General features: G+C 37.0%; 1 protein-coding gene across 1 annotated transcript in view; it reads right to left on the bottom strand.

Annotated features, from left to right (window-relative positions):
* LOC5574506 (GATA zinc finger domain-containing protein 14) overlaps positions 1-26,121 on the bottom strand; it is a 548,034-nt gene that overhangs the window by 520,368 nt on the left and 1,545 nt on the right. The gene's annotated exons all lie outside the window — the stretch shown is intronic.

The following is a 26,121-nucleotide window of genomic DNA, read 5'->3' as shown; positions in this document are numbered from 1 at the left end:
AGTTCAACTGGAATTCCTCATGAGATTCTATCAGGAGTTCCTACAGGGATTCCATCAGTGATTCCTCTGAGAATCAGGAGTTCTTCTTCTTCTTGACGTTACGTCCTTTTTGGGACAGAGCCTGCTCCTTAGCTTAGAGTTCAATGGGCATTTCCACAGTTATTAACTGAGAGCTTTCTTTGCCAAAGTTGCCATTTTCGCATTCGTATATCGTGTGGCAGGTACGATGATACTCTATGCCCCGGGAAGTCAAGGAAATTTCCATTACGAAAAGATTCTGGATCGACCGGAAATTTAAACCAGAAACCTTCAGCAAGGTTTTGCTTTGTAGCCGCGGACTCTGATCCCTCGGCTAATGAAGGCCTCTAGAATCAGGAGTTATTCTAAGGAATTAAACACGATTTCATCCAGACATTCCATCAGGAACTTCTAAAGATTCAATCATAAATTTCAGGAAGGTTTCATTCAGCAGTTCCTTCAAGGTTTTTATCAGTTTTAGAGATTTCATCGAGACTCTATCAGGAGTTCCTCCAACAATATCTTTATAGTTCTACAAGGATTCCTCCTGGGATTCTCTCAGGAATTCTAATAGGGATTCTATTAGAAGTATCTTTAGGGCTACCATTAGAGTTCTTTTGAGGATTTCATCAGGAGTTCCTCTAGAAATTCCACCAAGAGTTCCTTCAGAGATTCCAGTTAGCATTTCTTCCGAGATTCTATTAGGACTTCTTCCAGAGTTTATATCAGGAGGTCACCTAAGAATTCCATCAGGATTTTCTAGGGATATCATAAGGAATTGCTCTAGGCATTCTATCAGGAGTTCCGTCAGGAATTTTATCAGGAATTCCTCCAGGGATTTCATCAGGAGTTCCTATAGTGATTACATAGGGAATTCTTTAAGGGATTTCATCAGGAGTTCCTCCAATGATTTCATCTGGAGTTCCTGCAAGAATATCTTTAAGAATTCCTACAAGGGTTCCATCAGGAGTTCCTTCGGATTCCGTCAGGAATTCCTTCAGGAATGATCATTAAATTCATCAGAAATTTTAACAGGAGTTCCCTTAGAGATTCCCTCAGGAGTTCCTCTAGAGATTGTATCAGAAGTTTCTTCAGAGATTTCACCTGGATCCTCGAGGGATTGTATCAGAAGTTTCTTCTACGGATAACATCAGGATCTCTTCTGAAAAGTACATCAGGAGTTCTCCTGGGAATTTCAAGAAGAGTTCCTTCAGAGTTTTCATAAGCATTTTCTTAGATATTCCACCTGGAATTCCTTCTGGGATTCTATCAAGAGTTTCTATAGGAATTCCATCAGGAGTTCCCCTGAGTCTTTCAATAGTTCCCAAGGATTTCCATCAGGAGTTCTTCTAAGGATTTTATCAGGAGTTCCAATAGGGATGCAATTAGGAATTCCTACAGGGCAAAACAACAGAAGTCGTTTTTGGCATTTCATTACGAGTTCCCAAGGGATTCCATAAGGAGTTCTTCTAAGGACTTTATCAGGAGTTCCTCTAGGATTTCCATTAGGAGTTCCTTCAGAGATTCCACCTGGAATTTCTACATAAATTCTATCAAGAGTTTCTCTAATGATTCTATCAGGAATTACTCCAAGGATTTCATCAAAAGTTTTTCCAAGGATTCCATCTGAAGGAGTTCTTCAATAGATTTCATTGGGAATTTCTGCAGGGATTCCATCGGAAGTTCCTTTATGGATTCCTTTAGAAAAACTTCAAAGACTTTATTATAAATCCTCCTGGGATTCCATCTGAAGTTCTGTCAGGGATTCCATCAGGATTTCTTCTAAAGGTTCCTTTAGGAATCCCTCTAGGGCCACGTTTCTCAACAGGAGGTCCGCGGACCCCCGACCATGTAAAAAGCTCGCTGAAACGAACACCTCTCAGCGAGCCGTTTTTTCGCCGTTATCAAGGTTGAGAAACAGTGCTCTAGGGTTATTCTGGGTTAATTTATTATGAATTTTTTTTCGGAATTTATTAGGAGACACTACCCGAACTTCTAGAGAATACTTCAAGAGATTCATCCAAGAACTCTTCAAGGTAGTCCTCCTGGAATTCCTTAAGGGATTCCTCCCGGAATTAGTCAAAAGATACCTCCCGAAATTCCTTAAGGAATCAATCCTCAAGGAATTCAGCAAAATCTCCAACGATTCTTGAAGATTATCAGGATTTCCTCCAGGGATTTCTCGTGGAATAACTCCAGGGATTCTTGGAGATTTCCAGGAACCCTCCAGCGATATAACCAGAAATTTATTATAATAGTTTTACCTGTCATTTGGGAATCTACCAGTATATCAACCAGTGACTCGTATCAGGAATTCCTCCTGGGATTTAAAACAGGTATTCCTTCAGGGATTCCTCTAGGAGGTTCCTTCGTGGATGCCACCAAGATGAACTCCAATTATCCAATAACGAATTTCTTATACGATTTGACCAAGATTTCCTATAAAGATTCCACTAGTAATTCCTTCAGATAGTTCAACAATATTTTCCCTAATTATATCACCTGTAATTTTTCGCGTTTTTTTAAGAAATTTCACAAGAAATTCTTCTAGCGTTAACACTGGGAATATCACTAGAGTTTCGCTAGAATTACCACCAGAAAAATCTACCAGAGTTTCGCCAGAAGTTCAACCATAAAATACTTCAAAGGTGTTACTAGGATTGTGCTTCAGGATTATCATAAATTCCTCCAGCGAGTTAACGGATATTTATTCAGAGTTTCAAACACATTTCTCTAAATACCTCAGGATGAATCCCTAAAGTAGACCCAAAAGATTTTTTTTTTCAACTCTGAAAAAAAAAATCCATGGAGAAATTTATATTAGATTATTGAAGTAATTCCTGCAGAAATCCCAGGACGAATGCCCCGTAGGGTCCCTTCAGAGATACAAGGAAGAATCTTTGGAGGAAACACTGGTGGAGTTTATAAAAGAATTTTTAAAGATTCTCTAGAGGAAAACCGAAGGATAACCTGGGGTCCTGTCAAAAAATTACAAGTGGAATCTCTAGGAATGCCTACTGATCAAGTTTTGATGAATTTTTTTTTGCAGTATTTTTCTTGAAATCTTTGAAGGCTTTCTGATGGAGTTCTTGGAGGAATTGTTGGTGGAATCCATGGAGGAATTTGATGAATCCTTGGATAAATTGTGGGTAGTATCTTTATAGAAATGCTTGAAGTTTCGCTGGAGGAAATTTTAAATGAACCTTTGGAGAATTTTTTGGTGGAATTCTTGAAGAAAGCTTTGGATGAACCACTGGAGAAATCTCTTGGGAAGTATTTGTATAGATCCCTGGAAAAATCTGTTGAAAAATTGCTAGAAAGAATCGCTGAAGAAATTTCTGGTGGATTTTCTGATGTAACTCCTTGAGGAATTTGAGGAGGAGGAGTCCTAGGAGCAAGCCCTTAAAAAGTCCTGGTGAAATCCTTGGGGGAGTTTCTGGTGATGATTTTTTTTTGAGAAACCTCTTGAGAAGTATCTGAAAGAATTCGTGATGTGATTCCTAGGTAACGCGTGATGGAATCCTTGGAACTTACTTCTAGAGAAATTTCTGAAAAAATCTATGAAAAAATTGTTATAACAATCTGGAGGAATTCTAGGGGGCAGCCTTGGAAAAATTCCACCTGATGGTATGCCTGAAAAATGTTCCCCGGAGGAATTCTTGGTTGAATCTGTGGATAAATTTCTAAAGGAATTATTGATAAAGTTCGTGGTAGAATCCCAGGAAAAGCTTTTGGTGGAATCCTTAGTATAGCTTATGGATTCCTGGAAAAACTTCAAAGCAGAATAACTAGAGGCAACGACTAAAAGATTCTGGATAGAATGTTTGAAAAAAAATCCCATGACCATACCCATATAAATTACTGCTCAGAATATTTCCCGAAACAGACCCGTCATGATTTCTCAGTTTTGCCGGAATATTTCGTACGAATTATAACTGGAATTCCTCTTATATATTTATTCCTTCCGGTACTTAAATGTTCAAAGTTCTTCTCTTCCTTACTGCGATTATTGTCAGAAAATCGCGAAAAGATTCTCCCTCACAGCCACAGCATTCGAAAAAATAACAATCACATATTCACTAGACTCTCAGCAAGTCTAAAAACATGCGAAGAAATATCGTGTTGCTGCAACCAACCTTGACAGTTGGTCAAACGGTTGTATCAACATAAGTCGATTTGACTAACCTGGGGGCGGAGTCAATGTTGGTCAAACCGTCTGAGCGTCTGTGGGCTGCATCAAAGGGTTGCGTACTTAGCTGGTAGTGCAGCCAGGGCACTATTGTCCTTCTCACATCAGCTAGAGTGAGGAGGTGCGTTCTGAGCGTCTGTACACCAGGAGGTGCGGCTCAAACAGCGTCTGTTTTGGCATCCAGCGGATGAGTATGAAACGCTGTATCACGTCAGCTACACCTAAGATGGCAGTCCCATCTACGTGATGTAGGTAGCATACCGAATTCATTATCCACCACGAAAAATGTAGAAAAAAAAGAAAGGAATGTTATTTTCGGCAACTGTCCTGGCAACGAAATAAGGACTATGATTGGAAACTCGGTACTTGGATCGTCAGGACCATAAATGAACCTGGACGAGTGAGCCTTTTGGCTCGTGAATTGCGAAAAGTTGGCGTGTTCGTGGCTGCTATTCAGGAAGTGCGTTAGCTAAGATCTAGAGAACGTGAATTCAGAGCGGTAGACCCCGTCGCTAACACCGCATTCAAATACAACATCTACCACAGCGGTGGCGATAAAGCTGAGCACGGAGTTGGTTTCATAGTGATCGGGAAACAGATGAAGCGCGTTATTAGGTAGAGGCCGATCAACGAGCGGATATGCGTATTGAGGATTCGAGGCAAGCTCTTCAACTACAGCCTGATCAACGTCTATGCACCGACTAACGACAAATCCGATGACGTGAAGGACGCGTTTTACGAATGTCTCGACATTACATTGCATTTCAATATCCAACGCCTGTCAGCAGATGGTGTAGCAGCGGACTACCATCAAAAGCTCGACGAGCGGATTAGTGAAATCGACGAAAGCGTCAACCTCAGCGATCTGTGGGAGTCAGTCCACGGAGCGGTGAGCACTACTGTGCGAGAAGTGGTAGGTACTGCTCAACGAAGACCAAGGAACAGTTGGTTCGACGAGGAGTGCCAGAGAATGACGAACGAGAAGAACTTGGATAGAAGCCATGCTGGTGTCTGGTACCCGTCAGAGCAGAGAGCGGTACAAGGAAGCAAGGGCAGCCGTAAAACGGATCCATCGCAGAGAGAAAAAGGAGCATGAAGAGGTAGTAATTGCTCAGGCGCAAGAAGCTATGGAACAGAACAACATGCGACGGTCTACGAGTCCGTAAATGGTGTGCGCAGAAAAACAGCGCCGTCTCCCGCCATGAGCGACGACCGCGAAGGAAACTTGCTGACGGATAAAACAATGGGGGCCGCCAGGTGGAAAGAGTACTTCGAGTCATTGTTGAACGGAGGTAATGGAAATGGATCTGGTAGCAGAATTCAAATCGATGACGATGGACAGGCTGTGGAACCTCCAACGCTAGATGAGGTAAAGAAAACTAGCAATGGGCTGAAGAACAACAAGGCTGTTGGGCAGCTGCACGAACTCTTTCACCGTGTCTGGAGTTCTGTTCAACAGATTGAGTCCGTATGAGGAGTCCTTTGTCGGCGAATACCAAGCTGGTTTTCGAGAGGGCCGATCAACGACGGATCAAATGTTCACCCTGCGTCAAATCCTAGATAAATTCCGGGAGTACAACTTGCAGACTCATAATCTGTTTAAAGATTTCAAAGCAGCGTACGATTCAGTGAAGAGAAACGAGTTGTGGCAAATTATGTCCGAACATGGCTTTCCGGCGAAGCTGGTTAGACTGATTCGTGCAACGCTTGATGGATCGAAATCAAGTGTGCGGGTGGGGGACGAAATTTCGTCATCGTTCGTCTTAGATGGATTGAAACAGGGTGACGCTCTTTCTAACTTGCTGTTTAACATAGCGCTCGAAGGTGCTATCAGCAGAGCCGGTGTGCAGAGAAGCGGTACCATTATCACACGTTCTCACATGCTCCTTGGCTTTGCGGACGATATCGACATCATCGGGATTGACCGTCGGGTAGTGGAAGAGGCGTTTGTGCCTTTCAAGAGGGAGACAGCGAGGATCGGGCTCACGATCAACACAACAAAAACGAAGTACATGATAGCTGGTGGTGAAAAGTTTGAAGTGGTGGAAGAATTTGTGTATCTTGGAACACTAGTGACATTCGATAATGATGTTAACTGCGAGGTGAAAAGATGTATTGCAGTTGCGAGTCGGGCTTTCAACGGGCTCCGTAACCAGCTGAAGTCCCGTAGCCTGCAAACGAAAACAAAACTCGCGTTATACAAGACACTGATCCTTCCGGTTGTCCTATAAGGCCATGAATCATGGACATTGAAGGAAGTCGACCGGAGAGCTTTTGGGGTGATTGAACGTAAAGTGCTGCGAACAATACTCGGCGGAAAACTAGAAAACGGCATCTGGCGGCGTCGCATGAATCACGAGTTGTACCAAGTGCATAAAGAGGTGGATATTGTCAAGCGCATAAAACACGGCAGGCTGCGTTGGGCTGGTCACGTTGTCCGTATGCCGGAAGAACGACAAGCAAAGACAATATTCAACAGATAACCCGGACGAGGCCGCCGACTTCGTGGTAGGCCGCGCACACGATGGCTTTTTGCGGTTGAGGAGGACTTAAGGGCACTTAACGTTCAGAGCGACAGGAAGCGATTGGCCCAGGACCGAGCCCAGTGGAGAAGACTCATCCATTCGGCGCAGATTCTTCGTAGCGAATTGAAGCCCAACAAGTATCAAGTAAGTGTCCTTCATACTACAATAAAATGCAATCTTGGTATCCCATTTACTCGATGCCTACTTTTGTCGAATGTTACAAATATGTAGTTATGGATAGCCATCTGACAAATCAATAACAATGAGAAAACAATCAATGAAATTCTCATGCGCAATTTTGATTCCCAATTGGAGAAAATATACTCAAACTTAAACCGTTTCACTGTAATTTATATTTCATAAACTTAGTTTTAAAACCCCCATGAATACCACACATATCTCCTACAATTACTCTTGCTATTTCGTACTAAAAAATCCTATAAGGTTTCGCCCAAAACGTACTCGAGAATGTCAGTATCGCTATATTTTCTTGAATTGTGTACATTTTGTCAGTATCGACCATATCGCGAAGCATCCCGGAATTGATATCATTTTCAAACATAACTAACAGAATGCCGAGAAGACGCCAACATTTTTTGAAAAAATATAATGAGTTTGAGAGCAAAGTGACTGCAATGACAAAGATGGAGAATCAATGGGTTACATGCTTGCCCTGATTCACTACTCATCACATAGTAACGCACTTGCGCTAGCGTCTATGCACGAAAAATCGTTAAAAGGTAACGCGAAAAATATTTGTATGGTGAAATGCATCTAACGAACTATTTCTCAAAATTGGGAACTATTTTCAAAACAAAAATTTGGTACCGGTTGTACGCAAAAATAATGACTATCACGTCTACCAAATATTTTTTTCGATAAATGTTTTTATATATGAGAAATTTGTAAATGTATGACTTTCTCCATACAAAATGAGACGAGAAAACATCTGCTGATCAACTGTGGGCAAGAGCAAAGCAGGTAAACCATTGGTGAGCTCGTTTCATGCTTAAATTTCAAATATGTAATTAACGTAGGAGTATATATTTATGTCGTTTCAACGGCGGGAATGTAACGTAAATATGATGATTCTACAATCTATAAATGGTTCGTCAACATTGATTTTATGCCACTTGGAAATTTTTCATTTAAAAATATTATACCGTGCACCCCCGTTAATTTTAACGGTACCTCATGCAAACCATCGGGGTTCATTTTTAATTTGAACATCTGGTCACCCTAGAAACGTGTTTTTGGTTACCTCTTTCACTGTTTTGTTTTGATTCTGCGTTCCGTTCCACAGTGTTTAATCTCACTTCACTCCGTTCCATGAGCTAAATGACGTTTGAACCATTTTTAATCTGAACGATGTGCAAATTAGCGGGGTACAGATTAAAAAGTGTTCAGATTAAATGAGGTCAAACCAACGGGGGTACCGTAATCCGGGGTAACATTGATCATTTTTTTTAGTTTTTCTTAATTTTTTCATTTCACAATACAAATGTTACAAGTTTCATATTTTTAAAACAAGTACTGGCACCCACCGCTCCTAGCTATGTACTTTATTTTGTTTTTCGAAAGATTTGATTGTGTTTAAATAAATGTTTTAAGTGATTTTTTGTTTCAGCTGATATGGGGTAACATTGATCACCCAAGTAAACAACGTTCGCTAATATTGGAAATGTCGTTACTTACTAAAATCATGGCCCCTGAAGCCGAATATGAAGACCAAACTCTTACAAGTCATTTACTTTTTGAGTTATTTCGAAATTAAAAACACCTTGAACCGCGGAATACGCCTGAAAGTAGGCAATTTCCTCATGAAATTCTACATTCGTAATATTAATTAGTTAATGTTGCCTAATTGAATAAACTTATGAAAGATTTGACAACGGAATCGTTTTCGGCGATGCCATTTTTAGTAACACCCGCATTTTCCTTGATCACATCGTCTGCAGAACTCATGTGAGACATGAATTTTCGATAGTGTCAGTGAAAATGATAGAAATCATTGTTTCAAAAAGTTGACAAATTTGCGCATGAACTAAACGCAATTTTGGCAAAAATCTTAATTATCATTAGCTTATGAATATACGAAAGAGAAGCACCATTCATGGTTCGAAAATGTTTCATCAATAAATTTTTTTTTGAACGTTTAACAAGATGAGTCATCCCGATCAATGTTACCCCGCTGATCAATGTTACCCCGGATTACGGTACACGGTATTTATGAGCATGTTTATATCTCACAAACAATTGTTTATCATGGTCTAAACGCTTATCATAGTGGAATTCGTGACTCAACGATCCTCCGCATGAACAAACATCCCTTTGTGGAGATGCTGAAGTAAATACGGTCTCCATATAGCAAAGGTACACTCTAATATGTATTCTCCCAATACCACCTGAGGCTGGTGACCTGACTGCAAGGACGTTGCCGAGGCCTTCATTGACCCTGTATAAATAAAGGCACACAACTATGCACTCTTAAGAAATTTATGGACAAATTATGGTGCAAAAGTTCGAACTTGGTGGAATAATAATTATTTCCAGAAATAATATAACAATTGAAAAGAAATAAATATCACACTAAAAACCATCAACATATTGGCTACAATTTTGAATCAAAATAATTACTGAACTTTAGTTATTACAGTTTCAAATAAGATTGTCATAACGGTACTTTTGTCCCACCGGTGGAGCAAGAGTTAAAATCTAGTGAGGGGAAAAAAGTTAACAAACTGGAACAAATTTTCTTTGTTTGCGGAAAAAAACACAATAAATTTGCATTTGAAAATTTTCCAAAATTGGGGTAAGTGTAATTATACCCACTCTGGGCGATCAGGTGGTCAATAATCTAGAACATGATTTGCTGTGATAGATTTTTCCTGTACATCATTGCATAGTAAACTCTTCTATTGAGTTATTCCTGAAATATCAGAGCAAGATATTTTGTATTTTCATTCATACCGTACGCAAATGTTAGAGTATTTTTTTTAAGAATGTAGAATTCAGCGCAAATGTTGAATCAAATATACTGAACGAAACATTATTAAAAAATCTATCTTGGCGGAATTAATAATGTAAAAATTCGTACTTTCCTATCCTAAATTTTCATAGGATAAAATCTATTTCCAAAGGGATTTTAGGATGTGAACTAATGGATCGTGAAGAATCTAATTAGGGTAGAAGCACCGGTTTTGGCCATACGCCAGTTGTAGCCATAGTGGATTATAGACTGTTTTACATAGACAATCAGCATGAAACCTTTTGTGTTCAGTAGATCACATTCATATGATAGAGCTACATTCATTTACTCGTCCAAATTGATTCAAAACATAAGAAAAACAATTCATTTTCCTTATAATTTTAACTCCCATACACCTAATTTGGCCAGGGCACTCCTCATTTGGCCACTCTCATGAGAAATTAATGCAATTGGCCAATTTAGGAACCGAAGTTAAATCTCTGGCCGAAACTGGTTCCGTTGGCCTATATTGACCAACGGGATTTTCAAGGCGAAAAAATGGTTTTAGCTCAGTTTTGATATTTTACACACATAATATGGATTGAAATCTTGCATTTGACATATTTGTAGTATAAATAGGCTTCCCATTTACTTTTTATTGACACTTTCTCTTAGGCTGGCCAAAACCGGTGCTTTTACCCTACATATTTTTTACCGTTATTCCTTATTAGAACTGCCCATAGCGATACCTAAAAATAGCAGTTTTTCGAAAAACTAATAAATAAAATTTTTGTGGTTCCGCAATCGATTTCTATGATATTTGTAGTGAAAGTCCCTTATTTTAATAGCATTCCAACCACCAATTTTTTTTAAAATATTGTGCCTGTGATTTTTTTTTCATATATTTTGTATGGACCGAAAAACACAAAAAAGCTAGGTTTTTTTTTTGTGGTTTAAGTAAAACTAAAACAGCTTAATAATGGAAAATTTTAAAATTTCGCCAATAGAATATTTTGAAACATTCTCATAATGAAAATTTTAGCTCAATTTTTGATTCTGTGTAGTGTCCGAGGTCTGTTTGTTTTCGGACATTCCGCACTTCGAATAAAACACTGATTGCGAAAATATCAGAACGAACCATTCGCTATGGAATTAGTCACCGGAATGAAATCATCATCCTGTTCCCGCAAATACAAATCCCAAGTCGCCGTTTCTATCTCTTTCCCGCTTTCTTCAATCACATTCCTTCTCTTTCTCCTCTGTAAATTTGGTTAGCCGGAAATCCACACTCCTATATTCGGTCCATTTTCCGTTTACTTCCATGTATTAAACCCTTTTCAAAAGTCATTCATAATTGGTATCTAATTAGTGATCCTATATAGAGAGATAAGCGGAAGTAAAATGGAATGATTTGGCAACAGACCAGCAGTGCTGATTTTGCTCGGCGTCGAGAATAATATTGCAACACGGACATGACTTCCTCATTGCTAAAAAGTGTACGTAGTTTCGTTATAGATCTTTGAACTACTTATCCAAACTAATAAACAGCCGAAAAAATCAACAACTAAAAATTGCATTGACAAAAAATTAAAAAAACAAAAGTATTTAATTTTTTTGCTTCATGCAAAATTACTTTTATCGAAATAATTTCAAGTGGATTACATTACACATACACATCCTCAAGAAAAGTTCAAAACACACATAACGCATGTTCGTTTGGCTCACACTTTGACAGCTCTCGCTGATCGATTGGCTCACACTTTGACAGAAATGTCAGCTTCTGCGAATCTCTCTTATAAAGGATTACTATATCTAATGTTCAAGCCCGGTAGCACTGAAACCTCATGCATATTATTTTCATTGGGGTGAGAAACGTCATTTTATCTTATTTACTTTCCACCTTTACATTCAGAATTATTATATGCTTTACGATGTTAAGTTTGTTTTAATCCCATCACGAATAGAGTGGACAAACTGGTTGCTAGGGTAAAAACTTTCAAAGTAATTTTATCACGAGCATCAAACACAGCTGTAAGTAAGTTTTTTATGTGTTCATTTATCAGTTTTATGTTTTACACCATGGTAAAGGAAAAATCCGACTTACACTCATTTATTTTTGTTTGATCTGCTGGTTTAGAAATTTATCCAAAATAACTTTGTTAAATTAATTATTACATAACGCGTGGAAAAGATTAAAAATTTATGAAAAAGTCACATTCTCAGGTGGGATTCTAACCTACGACTCTTGTAAGCTGGACGAATGCTTTGTTAACCAAGCTATCGAGCGACTTGGTGACCCAATAACTCTGAAAGTTACAAGTTTCGGACGAATGCTTTGCCAACCAAGCTATCGAGCGATTTGGTGACCCAATAACTCTGAAAGGTTCAAGTTTCGAATTCAAATCCCCACAGATCATTCAGACAATTATCATGACATGGAGAGATATCCATAAGAAAAGTAAAATTTCCAGTTCAAGCTATGGTCACAAAATAATAGTTTTCGTTTTCTCAAGTCATGTGCCTTAAATATCCAGACCTGACAGTTAAAGTTAGACAATAGGAAGAGTGTACCAGTTATGGCCATAGTGGTTCCCTATTTGGCCAAATGGGAAATTTTGTCAACTTTCGCATTTTAAATCTTTTTGAATGTTTTAACATCAAGATATATCTTAAATCTAACTTCTACAACACACAAAAATTTGAAGGAATTAAAGTAATCACGTATGGCGAAATAGGGAACCACTATGTCCATAACTGGTACACCTACCCTACATAGAACTACAAAAGACAACAATATTCACCCACTGGGGGAGACACATTTCCCGTGTCGAAACGTTGGGCAAATAGAAAAGCCGTTGTAAAAATTAAGACAGCGTAGCTGAAAAGCATATTTGATCCTGGAACAATTCAGATAAATATCCTGGAACGATTCCGATAAGAATTACGAAACGTTTCTGATGAGAATCGTGGAACTAGCATTCTGAAGAGAATCGGAAGAGAATTCTGTTGAGAGAGATGTTTTTCATTAGATGTTTCTGATTCAGAGATGTTTCTGATGAGAAGCTTTAGAGGATTCTCATGAAAATCCTACGAGGTTTCTGATGTGAATCCTACAATAATTATGATGATAATCCTACGAGGATTCTAATGAGAATCCTGTGAGTATTGTTATGAGAATCCTACGAGGATTCTGTGTAAAATCTCACAAGTATCCTGAAAGGCTTCTAGCGACCATACTGGAAGGCTCTTGATGAGAATCCTTGAACGATTCTGATGAGAATCCAAGAAGTAGTATTCTGATGAGAATCGGGAGACGATTGTGATGATAATTTAGGAAAGATTCTGCTTATCAGAGAGGATTTGGCGAGGGTTCTGATGAAAATCCTACAAGGATTCTGGTGGGAATCTTGCGAGCATTGTGGTGTAAATTCTGCCCAGATTCGGATGAGAATTCTGAGGGTTTTTGAAAAGTTTCTCATTTGATCTTTGGAAGGTGTCTGATATGTATCCTGGAAGGCCTATATTAACCATACCGGAAGGTTCCCGAAGCATCCTGGAAGGATTGTGATTAGAAACATGGAATGTTTTAATAAGAATCTTGGAACGATTCTTATGAGAATTTTGCTAGAATCTCGATGAGTATCATGGAAGGATTGTGATGAAAATCATGGTTTCTGTTGTGAATCCAAGAGGGTTTTGATGGGAGAATTAGTGATGAGAACATAGGAAAGATCATGCCGAAAATCCTGAAATCATTAGAATCCAGAAAGGTTGAGAATCTTGGAAGGTTGAAAATCCTGGAACAATTTTGGTATGCATCCTGAAACGATTCTGATTAGATTCCTGGAACGATTCTGATGAGAATCCTAGAACTAGTATACGGATGAGAATCAGGTGGATTCTGATGAGAAGATTGAGAGGATTCTGTGAGGATACTTATAAAAAATCTACGAGGATTCTGTAAAGATTCTGATGAGAATCCTACGAGAATTCTGATGAAAGTGTTGTGTGTATTATGATGAGAATCCTGGAACGATTCTGATGAAAATTCTGGAACGATGATGTATAAGATAATAATATATGAACTAGTATTCTGATAAGAATCGGGAAAGGTTTCTTATGAGAATTCAAAGAAGATTCTGATGAGAAGCTTGAGAGGATTCTGCGAAAATTCTGATAAAAAACCTGCAACGATGCTTTGAGGATTCTGATGAGAATATTGAGAGTATGATGATGAGAATCCTACGAGGATTCTAATATTAATTTTGCTCATATTATGATGAGAGTTCTGGGAGTATTCTGATTACAATTTTAGGAGGTTTCTGATGAGAGCCTTGGAATTTTCTTGTAACTTCCTTGGAAGGCTTCTGATGAGTATCCTGGAAGGCGTCTAGAGACCATACTGTAAGGTTCCGATGAGAATCCTGGAAGGATTCTGATGAGGAACATGGAATTATTTTAATGATAATCTTGGAACAATTATGACTAGTATCTTGGCAGAATCCCAATGACAATCCTGGAAGAATTGATATAAAAATTCAGGTTTGAGAAAGAGAATCCTAAAAAGGCTTGATGGAAGGATTAGTGATTAGAATTCAGGAAGGATGAGAATTAAGGAAGTTTGAGAATCCTAGAAAGATGAGAATTCAGCAATGTTGAAAATACAGGAATGTTGAGAATCCTGGAAGGATTCTGATAAGAATCGAGAGAGGATTCCGAGGAGAATTCAGAGAATATTCTGATAAGAAACATGAGACGATTTTACAAGAATTTTGAAGAAAATTCAACGATGATTCTGTGATGATTCTGATGAGAGTCCTACGAGAATCCTGTGAGTATTGTGAAGAAAATACTGCATGGATTCTGATGAAACTTCTGCCAGGATGAAAATTCTGCTTCTGATGAGAATTCTGAGAGCTTTCTGATGAGATCCTTGAAAAGATTCTTATGATATTCTTGGATGGCTTCCAGTGACCATACTAGAAGGTTCCCAAGGAAGGATTCTGATGATGAACAGGAAATGATTCTTATGAGAATTTGGATTGTGGTGAAAATCTTCAATGGTTTTGATGGAAGGATTAGTGATCAGAATACTTGAACAATTCTGATAAGAATCCTGAAACGATTCTGCTGGGAATTATAAAACGATTTTGACGATTGGACAATCTTGAAAGTGATATTTCGATGAGAATCTGGTGAAGACTTCGATGAGAATACTTCTTCTTTCTGGCGTTACCAGATGAGAATCCTGCGAGAATTATTATGTTAATTCTTTCCAGATGCTGATAAGAATTCTGATAAAAACCTGAGAGGATTATGATGAAAATAGTTTTGACCCAAACTACTCCTGTATGCATCGCCAAGAGACAGCGAATGTCCGAATCAAACTCAGGGAAAAACATCTTTAATCACATTCGGCGTGGTTGTTAGATAGCGATGCGACTATGAGATTTCTTCCGACGATGTTGGTCGATAAATCAAACTTAAAAAAATATGCTGCGAAGTCGTGGTGCGGCGATCTGCTGTCCAGATGAAGAACGAACGCTGAGTCGAGGGAGAGTCGCGGCGAAGTAACGTGCCTTGGCTTTGTTTTGGTTTCGTGTATTGTATCGTGTCGGAGAGCGCGCAGTTTTAAGTGGAACTCCCGCTGCTGATCAACTACCGCAAGCAACCTTCATCGTCGTCCATTTGCGGAGGAGGTGTGGAAAAGTTTGCTGCGCGCGGTGCACAACAATCGAGTAAACTGTTGTCGGGTGCACAGATAAAAAAAAAATTGTAAATTAAGCGAAGTGGTTACTTTTTACAAATATTTTTGTAAAATTACACGGTACAACGTTTTCGAGTATTTTGAGCCATTTTTCGGAGTTTTTTTTACCGAAACACTAGGAAAAATGAGAATACAGTCACAACATGTTCACAAAAGATGTTCCTTTTAATGTGAAGATCATTTCGTTAGAAGGTTGTATAGCGAAATTCCCAACAGTTTATGTAATAAGGAAAAATCAAGCTGTACAATTGAAAAAGGCGTTACTCCAAATTTCAAATTATTCTTTTTTAACTAAAAAAGCGTTTTGCCAATAGAGGTGATTACTTTCAAGATCTGCACTCAGAACTTTGTTTACACTTTGTGTTATGAAATGTACGTCTTATCAATTTTTGTATTGGAATTCGTTTCAACCTAACAATCTACAGACATGAAAATTTAATGAAACTCCACAGATAACTTATGAATTTGATTTCAAAAGTTTATATGTAAAGTTTTGTAAAACAAATTTTATCTGTGTAGATGTTGTTTAGCAGGATTGCTGCTGCTGCTGCTGGCTGGTGATTATTGCTCTCTTTCCGCCCCCGGGCTAACAATGTGTTGGATTTGGATGTTATTGTTTTGCGGGAAGTAGTTGAAGTTGGAAAAATGATCTGACCCAGTTTCGGCTGTTGGGAGGTTTCTTTGTTTTTGGAAAGCAACTACAGCCGAATGAAATAGATTAGAAACGAAAATAAACCGTATCGGTGCTTTGTCGCTTTTGAAATCTTTCCTGTGAAACTAAAACTCGTAGGGAGTCTGTTCTTATTTTTGGTACTATTGAATCCCTTTGGCAGTGGGGTTTTTTTTAAAGGTACTAAGCTCATATTTGGCTTCAATTTAGTCGCATTGGAGTGTTTTATATTGCAAAGTTTCAATTCGGCGGGCAAACCCCCAATGCCAAAGAGAAACATGGAAGTGCTCAAGTAGCTCTGCACCGTACAGTATGAAATGAGATCACTTGTCATTTGAGAGCGCCCGTACGTGAGTTCATCCTAGAAATATAACGGCAGCACTATCACCCTCACTCTTGTTTACGGCGGATCCAACTTTCGATCAAATCCAATTCCTTCGAATTCATAGCTCATATGGTTTTGCTGGCTTAAACGGGAATACAGCACGTTTTTTGATTGAAAGAGCATTCGAACATACACAAAAATAGGGCTAGGTATATATCACAGGATAAGTTATGATGAATACCGTACACCCCCGTTAATTTGAACAATACCTCATGCAAACCATCGGGGTTCATTTTTAATTTGAACATCTAGTCACCCGAGAAACGTGTTTCTGGTCACCTCTTTCACTGTTTTGTTTTGATTCTGCGTTCCGTTCCACAGCGTTCCATTCTACTTTACACCGTTCCGTGAGCTAAATGACGTTTGAACCATTTTTAATCTGAACGATGTGCAAATTAGCGGAGTACAAATTAAAAACTGTTCAGATTAAATGTGGTCAAACTAACGAGGGTGCCCGGTATTCTGTCGCAATTTAAAACTTATTGAAGCATAAATCCGAGGAATAAACTAGCAACATTCTGAAGATAATTCTAGCTAAGGTTGTTCTTCCTAACGCAGCCATAAATTTATACCAGAGTACGATTCAGAATATATGAAGAAGAATCCATCAAACATCTGAGAGAAGCTCAAAACAGAATCAAACTGTGATTCTACTATTAGCTGAGGACAATTCTACTATTAGCTGAGGACAATTCCACTATGAATTTGAGAAATATTCTTCCTTGAGGAAAGCTTCAGATAAAATATGAAGATAATTCAATCTTTTTTAAATGCTTCTCTCAATGATTCTTAAAAGTATTTTTTCAAGACGAAATTTCATATTTTCATAAGGGCTTGCAAGGCTTGCAAACAAAGCTATCTACATATTCATCAAAATTTATCATGGCTTCCATACAATTATTGTCAATAAACTAGAAATTGTTCCTTCCAGCATACAAACTGGGCTATTTTTCAGAGCTATACGATTATAATGATAGCCGGAGTAGCAAGTGTCCTCATTCCTACGAAAGGTTTTCCAATAAACATTTGCAGCTCTTTGTAGTATTGCTGTTTCCATTAATAATGTTTCGTGTCAGAGTTGCTCATATTTAATCAGATATTTTTTTCTATCACATATATACTGTTCTTTTAATTTGTATTGTTTACAGTGTATATTGGCACAGAAATTAACTTCTCACATCCTAAAACTTGCGATAGTTCCATAATTCAGCAAGGATCAAGCTAAAACCTTCCCCGGAATTTTGAGCTGATGGTCATCATAAAAAATGTGACGTGTGTTGAACGATTTTTGGAGGAACATTTCTACCCTCGATTTTTAACGCATTCGGCTTAACTTCCTTCTGGTAAATGACCCAGAAGGTTTCGTTTAAAAATTACATGTTTTCAAAAACGAACAATGTGGAAGGTATTCGCAACAGAAAACTCACAATAAGCTACAAACGGAAATTTTATTCAGATTAGGTTATTGTTTTTCTTAGTTGTTGGTTTATGCACAACAACTGGGGAAACTATGCAAATAAAGGGTTTATTTTTCTCTTCTACTAGTCTACTGGTTAGACTACCTAAAATTTTATTAGGTACATTTATTAGGACAAGTTAGCTTAATTCATGAAATTTACTATGACCTACTATTTGACTAATTCGTTATGTATTAAAAATTATTAAATGTGTCACTTTTATTATTATAAGGAGAAATTCTTTTGTTGAATATGATGGTCACTAGCTGGTGGTGACCAATTTTTTACTTAAAATATCAAAACTGAGCTAAAAGCATTTTTTCGCTTTGAAAATCCCGTTGGTCAATATAGGCCAACGGAACCAGTTTCGGCCAGAGATTTAACTTCGGTTACTAAATTGGCCAATCGCATTGATTTCTCGTGAGAGTGACCAAATTAGGAGTGCCCTGGCTAAATGAGGTGTATGGGAGTCAAAATAATAAGGGAAATTAATTGTTTTTCTAATGTTTTGAATCTATTTGGGCGAGTAAATGAATATAGCTCTATCATGTGAATGTGATCTACTGAACACAAAAGGTTTATTGCTGGCCAAAACCGGTGCTTCTACCCTACTGAGCTTATATTTGTCTTCAATTTGAGTCACATTGGAGTGTTTTATATTGCAAACTTTCAGAAAATTCGGCTGGCAAACCCCCCATGCCAAAGAGAAACATGGAAGTGCTCAAGTAGCTCTGCAAAGAATCCATCAAACATCTGAAAGAAGCTAAAAACAAAATCAAACTGTGATTCTACTATGATCTTAGGACAATTCCACTATGAATTTGAGAAATATTCTTCCTTGAGGAAAACTTCAGATAAAATATGAAGAGAATTCAATCTTTTTTGAATGCTTCTCTCAATGATTCTTAAAAGTATTTTTGTAATTTTGGTTTTCTTTCAAGACGAAATTTCGTATTTTCATAAAAAAAGATTTTTTTTTGAACACAGATGATTCTCAATGGCTTTAGCACACCACAGATGTCATTCTCTTCGACAGAATTGTGCACAACAAGTCAATTTTGGATAATTGAAGGGGCTAAGCCCCAAAACGCCTCAAATTCTCCCCGGAATTTTTCCTCGTAGAACCCAAACGTGATTTTCTAAATAGCAAGGCTTGCAAATAAAGTTAGCTACATTTTCATCAAAATTTATCATGGCTTCCATACATTTGCTATTGGACCGCATTGTTGTTCTAACAATTATTGTCAATAAACTAGAAATTTTTCCTTCTTTCGTATACTGGGCTATTTTTCAGAGCTATACGTTTATAATGATAGTCGGAGTGGCAAGTGTTCTCATTCCTACGAAAGGTTTTCCAATAAACAATTGCAGCTCTTTCTAGTATTGCTGTTTCCATTAATAATCTTTCGCGTCAGAGTTGCTCATATTTAATCAGATATTTTTCTTCTCTCACATGTATACTGTTCTTTTAATTTGTATTGTTTACAGTGAATATTGGCACAGAAATTTACTTCTCACATCCTAAAACTTGCGATAGTTCCATAATTCAGCAAGGATCAAGCTAAAACCTTCCCCGGAATTTTGATCTGATGGTCATCATAAAAAATGTGACGTGTGTTGAACGATTTTTGGAGGAACATTTCTACCCTCGATTTTTAACGCATTCGGCTTAACGTCCTTCGGGTAAATGAACCAGAAGGTTTCGTTCAAAAATTACATGTTTTCAAAAACGAACAATGTTAAATTCTAACGGTCATGTGGAAGGTATTCGCAACAGCAAACTCACAATAAGCTTCAAACGGAAATTTAATTCAGATTAGGTTATTGTTTTTCTTAGTTGTTGGTTTATGCACAAAAACTGGGGAAACTATACGAATAATGGGTATATTTTTCTCTTCTACTAGTCAACTGGTTAGACTACCTACAATTTTATTAGGTACATTTATTAGGACAAGTTAGCTTAATTCATGAAATTTCCTATGACCTACTATTTGACTAATTCGTTATGTATTAAAAATTATTGAATATGTCACAAAGGCAAACGAGAAATTGTTTTGTTAGGGTGAATATGATGGTCACTAGCTGGTGGTGACCAATCTATTAGGTTTCCAGCTCAAACGGTTGTTCGGTTCTCCAGATTTGTCCTCTTGAAAATTTGAGGTTTGTGAAAAAAACTTCTTAATTGTTATTTATTTTCTTCGTATTTTTGCAAAGACGAATTAAGTGCTCTTCTCGCATTACCTTCACTTGGAAATATTTAACTCTTACTGTTCAAAAGTTCTTCGTCACAAACATGCTGTTTTAGCTTTTAGGAGACATTTTGAAATGATTTATTATAGCTCAGGAGAATTTCTGGTCAAAAACTTTTCAGTTGTGCTCTCATATGGAACATTTAACAGTTTATTCTGAGAAAACCGTCAAAGAAAGCTGCTCATATAAGTCTTGTAAGAGGGTAATTTGCCTATTATTGCGGCATTCTATATTATTGTGGTATAAGAATTAAGTCCTGAGGTTATCCAAAAACTATTTCTGAGGACATTACTGATGATGATAAACTTTTATAATATTCCAAAGCTGAAACAAATGAAAGCTTCCAAAATTAAACGATTTTGATCGTTTAACAACTGACAGATTGACACAACTTTTCCAATAGTTGTTTTAACATGTCTGGATACAGTCGTTACAAGATTATTATCGGAACTTCTAAGCTAATAGTATTGTTGACCTAATCGCTTTTGCTTTTGTTTCTGTCTTCCATCACATGCATATTTTAATTATATTACTTTTGAATCAGCTTTCATTGAGCTGATGAGCTGTACTGCAGAAAACAACGCTCTTTACAAACAAGCGATGTTAAAGTAAATGTAAGTTGATGGGCTCTCATGCATAAGATGGTGGTTTGTATTCCTGTTCCCATATTTATTTACATTTTGTCGCATTTTTGTAATGTCGATAAAGAAGATTCGTACCGGTTTAGATAATACAACATTAACAATAATACCATTGTTATGATTCAACTATTCTGTGTAGTTGAGCCAATCATACCAAATAATAAAACCAATAGATGAATCAAAAGTTACATAAAAGACTTTAAAATTTGACGAAAATTTCTATATTTTTGAGAAAAATTAGATATCGCAATAATAGGACAATGAAAATAGCATTTTGCCTATTATTGCGGTATCTCTATATAGCATTCAAAAATATCATACTAAATGTTATTGCTAGATACATTTTAAGTATTATTAAGATACTGTTTCGTCACAATGGTTTGTGTCATTCATAAATTTATTCATTCAAACAAAAGATTTCTGTTTATCTTTACGAGCTCGGCTGTGCGAATCTCGGTTTCCCAATTATAACCGAGACTCAGCTAACAAATTGTCCGGTTGCTTAGCTACGAAGCACGATTTACTGATACTCGGCTTTTATTTCCTGAGATCCCAGGAAATATGTTTGCCGACTACTCGGCTGTGCGGATCTCGGTTAAAATTAGCCGAGATTCGGCATTCTAAATTAAGTGTGTATATTCTCTCATTTACTAATATATTAAAAAAACACAATATATAAACGTCAAATCACAAAAAAAACATAACATCGGTACACATGTGTGGTAACTGACGCTCGCCGGATCAATGATCGCGTTGCGTTCGTCGCAAAATTCTTAAACTAGCTGACCTGAATCGCGACTATGAACCTCATTCATACATGCTACACCCTTCAAATCTTAACGCATACATACTCATCACGCATTATGCACGAGCGCTGTTTCTGTCGCACCCATCTGCTAAAACACCTTCTTTCATCTCTCCTTCATGTTCATCTGAGAGAGAGATAAGACAGCTGGCTTAGATTGCAAGCTCTCAAATGTCAAGGGAACCTGTCATCAACTGTCACTAGAAAACCGCACATTCAAACGGCAGAGCGTGAAAAACCGTCAAAATTTGGCCAAACTAAAACTTGATGTGTTTTTCTGTGCTCTCGCATATAATATCATTGATTATTTAAATATTGTCGATTTGACTCAAATAGCTATTGAATTTTTTAAATTTAATGATCTTTGTGATAACAAATGGGAAGTGAAAATGGTTTTGACCCAGTTTGTGCTCTCCGAACCATTGTGCACAACCCAAACATGAGAAAAAGAAATCAAAGAAGTCAAGAAAACAAGCCATTTGTCAGTGAGCTGTCACCTCTCTTTCAGATGTTCATCATTCACGACGACGCATGCAGGTAAGTGTGCGTGCGTTTTATTGAACGCGCATCCCATTCTGGATTTGACCAATACAAACGAAGGCTGTGCGTCGAACCGATTGGAATGAAAACCGATCATGAGCTTTCGTCTGAAGGAAAGCTCATCGTGATCTTCCATATGCACTGAAACAAACAACATACACATGGGGCCTCCCTTGGCCGAATGGTTAGAGTCCGTGGCTACAAAGCAAAGCCATGCTGAAGGTGTCTGGGTTCGATTCGCGGTCTGTCCAGGATTTTTTCTTAATGGAAGATTTCCTTGACTTCCCTGGACATAGAGTATCGTGCTTGCCACTCAATATACGAATGCGAAAATTGCAACTTTGGCAAAAAAGCACTCAGTTAAAAACTGTGAAAGTGTTCATCTGAACAATTAGCTGAGAAGCAGGCTTTTCCCCAGTGAGGACATAATGCCAAGAAGTAGAAGAATACACATGCAAAAGTTCATTCGAAAACTCAAAAACAAGATGGTCGCAGTGAAGTAATCTTGTAAAATTGAATAATTGTGGAGTGTACTTAAGTCAACAAATGTATTTCTTATTTAGCGACTAGTGGTCAGAAGAAAAACACGAAAGGCGAAAAATATTCAATTGTGTTGATTTGTTTACGAATCATGAAATAAAGTAATCAATTAGTTTTCCTTATAGATGTGTCCAATATCACACAAACTGACAGTACAATACAGTGAAACAATAAGAAATAACATGGAGGCAGCATATATTCAATGATCTAACACATTGTGACATTGAATGTATACTGAATGTAATAAAATATATGTTTTTTTTGTATGCCACAATAAAAGGACGGCACTACCGCAATAAAAGGACAAAGGAGGAACTCCACATTGATGCAAGAAAAAATGTAAATTTGATTTCAAAATTTTCTTTTTTACTTCACTATACTACAGATAAAGAATAGCTTCAGGGGGCCCGATCTCATAAAAGGGGCCCCTCAATACAAAATTCAGCACGTTTAGGTATTTCACAAACCAACGTTTTGGAAATGAGTTTTGAATTAGATGTTCGGTCCAAAGACAAGAGGGTTACAAAAAGGTGCAAGTGACATTTTGGTCGACTGTATATAGCAACATTGAAAAATTGGACTGTTCTCAAACTTTCAAACAGTATTTTTAGGTGATTTTTCCGTCCAATGGGAAAAATGAAACAATTCCTAGATGATTGGCTTATTTTTAGGCTTCTATACAATCCACATCCCAGAACATAGAGTATTTTTGAGCTTGTTGTGATATACATATTTGAAAATAGTAAATTGGCAAAGAAAGTTCGCAGTTATTAATAAAGCGAACGTTCATATAATATTTCGCTGCAGATCAAGCTCTGTCCCAGTTTGGACGTAACATTCGATGAAAATTACAAGAAGGGAAAATTTATTTGCAAAATATTAAAAGCTCACTCAAATATTTTTGTTTGCAGCATATTGCAAAAATAGCCTGTATTCGAGAGCAGACTATTTTTCATTGAAAATGTTTAAGGCTCTAACACAAAAAAATCTTCTCACAGCATAACTCAAATGAACAACACATTTTTGAAAGAAAATATTGTTGGCGAAACTTTTGAGCGATTCAACATAAATTTTAATTTTGGAAGTGTGCATAAAAAACACTGTCTATTATCGGATGAAGGCAATATTTGTGATTTGAATAATATGTTTTCCAGCATATCTCTAAAGGAGATCATTTTTTTTTGCAAAAAACAAAAAGGTGAATTTTGGCAGGTTCTAAAGAAATTTATCATTAAACCAATAGAAGGTTGGACGCCAAAAATTATTGCGGCATAATAAAACGAAAAGACATCAAAAATTGCGTTCAGAATCATCGAAATGATTGTGCTACTTTTCCCCGAATGTCGTTTCTCTGAATGCTAGTTCTCCGAATGACCCATTTCTCCGAAAAGTGATACAGTTTAAAAAGGTGCTATAATAGTCTTCAGTGGCTGGATGGGGAACGAGAAAGAACGATAAGTAATAAAAAGAAGGAGGTATTCTGTCATTCTCGGCTTTATGCGTGTTGGACGGTAAAACTCTAAAGAACCGCCAATTAAATAAAGAAGGGTGCATATCAGACGGCTAGTTTGTGCATCACCCTGAAATGTACTAAGTTACGACAATTTTAAATGCCAAAAACTTTTCCGGTAAGCACGATATTCGAGGAACTGCCTTCGGGGTAACGACATTCGTGGAACCGACATTGGGGGAAAATTAGCATAACCCATCGAAGTTACTGCAGTAATGGATTTCTCTTTTCGCTGATAACTTGAGCAGATCGATTGCCACCCTTTTGTCAGTTGGAAAAAATATATCTAAAAAAATATAGCTCCAAATAACAGCCTGTGTATAAAAGAAGGTAAAATCCATTTAAATTTCAAATCAACAGTTTTTATACCTATTATTATGGTTACATCATATTTAGAAAAAAAAAAATAGAATGGGTAAAAGAAGGGTACATTTGTGCTAAATATATCAAAATCATCAGTGCAAAAATATTCCAATAGCGGAACTCAGAAGAAGAATTAATTTCTGGATATATGATAAAATACTTTCCGAACATGCTTCAGAAAATTCAAGAGCATATGATTGTTGAAAGAAGTGACATTTTGTATCAATTGACTCCACAACAAGCTTGTTATCATCAGAAAGATTCAATAGAAAAGTAAAAACAAGTAAAAACGGATGTCAACTTAAGAAATTCTTGGTTTCAGACTCATTATGCCAAACGGCTTTATGCCAAATGACCTACCTCCGATATAATTACAAACTCGTTTTCCTAAATTGTATATAGAATGATCCTATTTTCATTGATATTTTGAATAGCGAAAGCAAAAGTTTTCAACGATTTTGCCTCAGACAGAGTAATGCTACTTTTCCCTGAGTGCCACTTTCAAAAAACGTCCTTTTGTTCTTCGGACATCCCATATTCAAGAAAGTTTCTAGCGTTTATCGTTATCGCAGCATCAAATGTATTAAGATGGTAATTCAACCGATTACCTATCTGTTATGAATGTATATTCTATGGATTACATTCTAAATTAACTCTAAGCCTTTACTGAATTAATTAACGTCACAAAAGTATTTTCTTCGAGTTTCAAATATGTGTTCTGATACGAAATCGATAAATTCCATGAATTAAGCAGTGCTTTACCGGATATGCCGTATTTTTGAAGATCCTGCAAACATGTTAGTCTCATTTTTCATTACTTTGAAAACTAACTCTTGAATAATTTTGAAGATTTTGTCATAACATTCATGATTTTTTGTGTTATATTGAAGTATAATAATTGACCAAACCATACTGTGAGATGCAGATATTAGGAAAATGAAAAAATGCACTTAAATATTCGAATGTTCACTCAAACGTTGGAACAATTTTTCTACAGAGAATATATTGAAAAGTACTTACTCGTTCTTAATTTTGGTTCCTGGGAGCAGTAGTTCCTAATTAGCATTGGAACACGACGGAACAAAATTTAAAAAAAAAACCTGATTGTTAGCCTAAAAGCATATCTTTAAGATGGAAGTTGCCGTTTTTTGCCACTTTACATGATATTAAAAACAAAAGTGATTACTTTTTTACTAAAATCGTTAGAAAGTTTAAAATACAAAGAGATAGCAAGTTGGTGTCTCCGAGAAAATAATGTGTTTTTTTTCGATGGTTGATAACTTTATAGAATAAACACTTTTGCTAAAACCGTTTCAAAAAAGATATTCTAAAAAACTGGGAGTATTTGATACAAAATGATCTTTAACTCACAAATAAGCGTTTGTACAAAGTTGATGCCCGAGAAGAAAAATTTACAATTATTATTATCTACAACTTTACTGAGACAGCTACTCAATTTGAGCAAGTATAGAAAACAATATGTTCACAATGCA

Source organism: Aedes aegypti, chromosome 2 (genome assembly GCF_002204515.2).
Source record: "Aedes aegypti strain LVP_AGWG chromosome 2, AaegL5.0 Primary Assembly, whole genome shotgun sequence".
Taxonomy (NCBI): Eukaryota; Metazoa; Arthropoda; class Insecta; order Diptera; family Culicidae; genus Aedes; species Aedes aegypti.
This window is presented reverse-complemented; position numbering and strand designations above follow the sequence as displayed.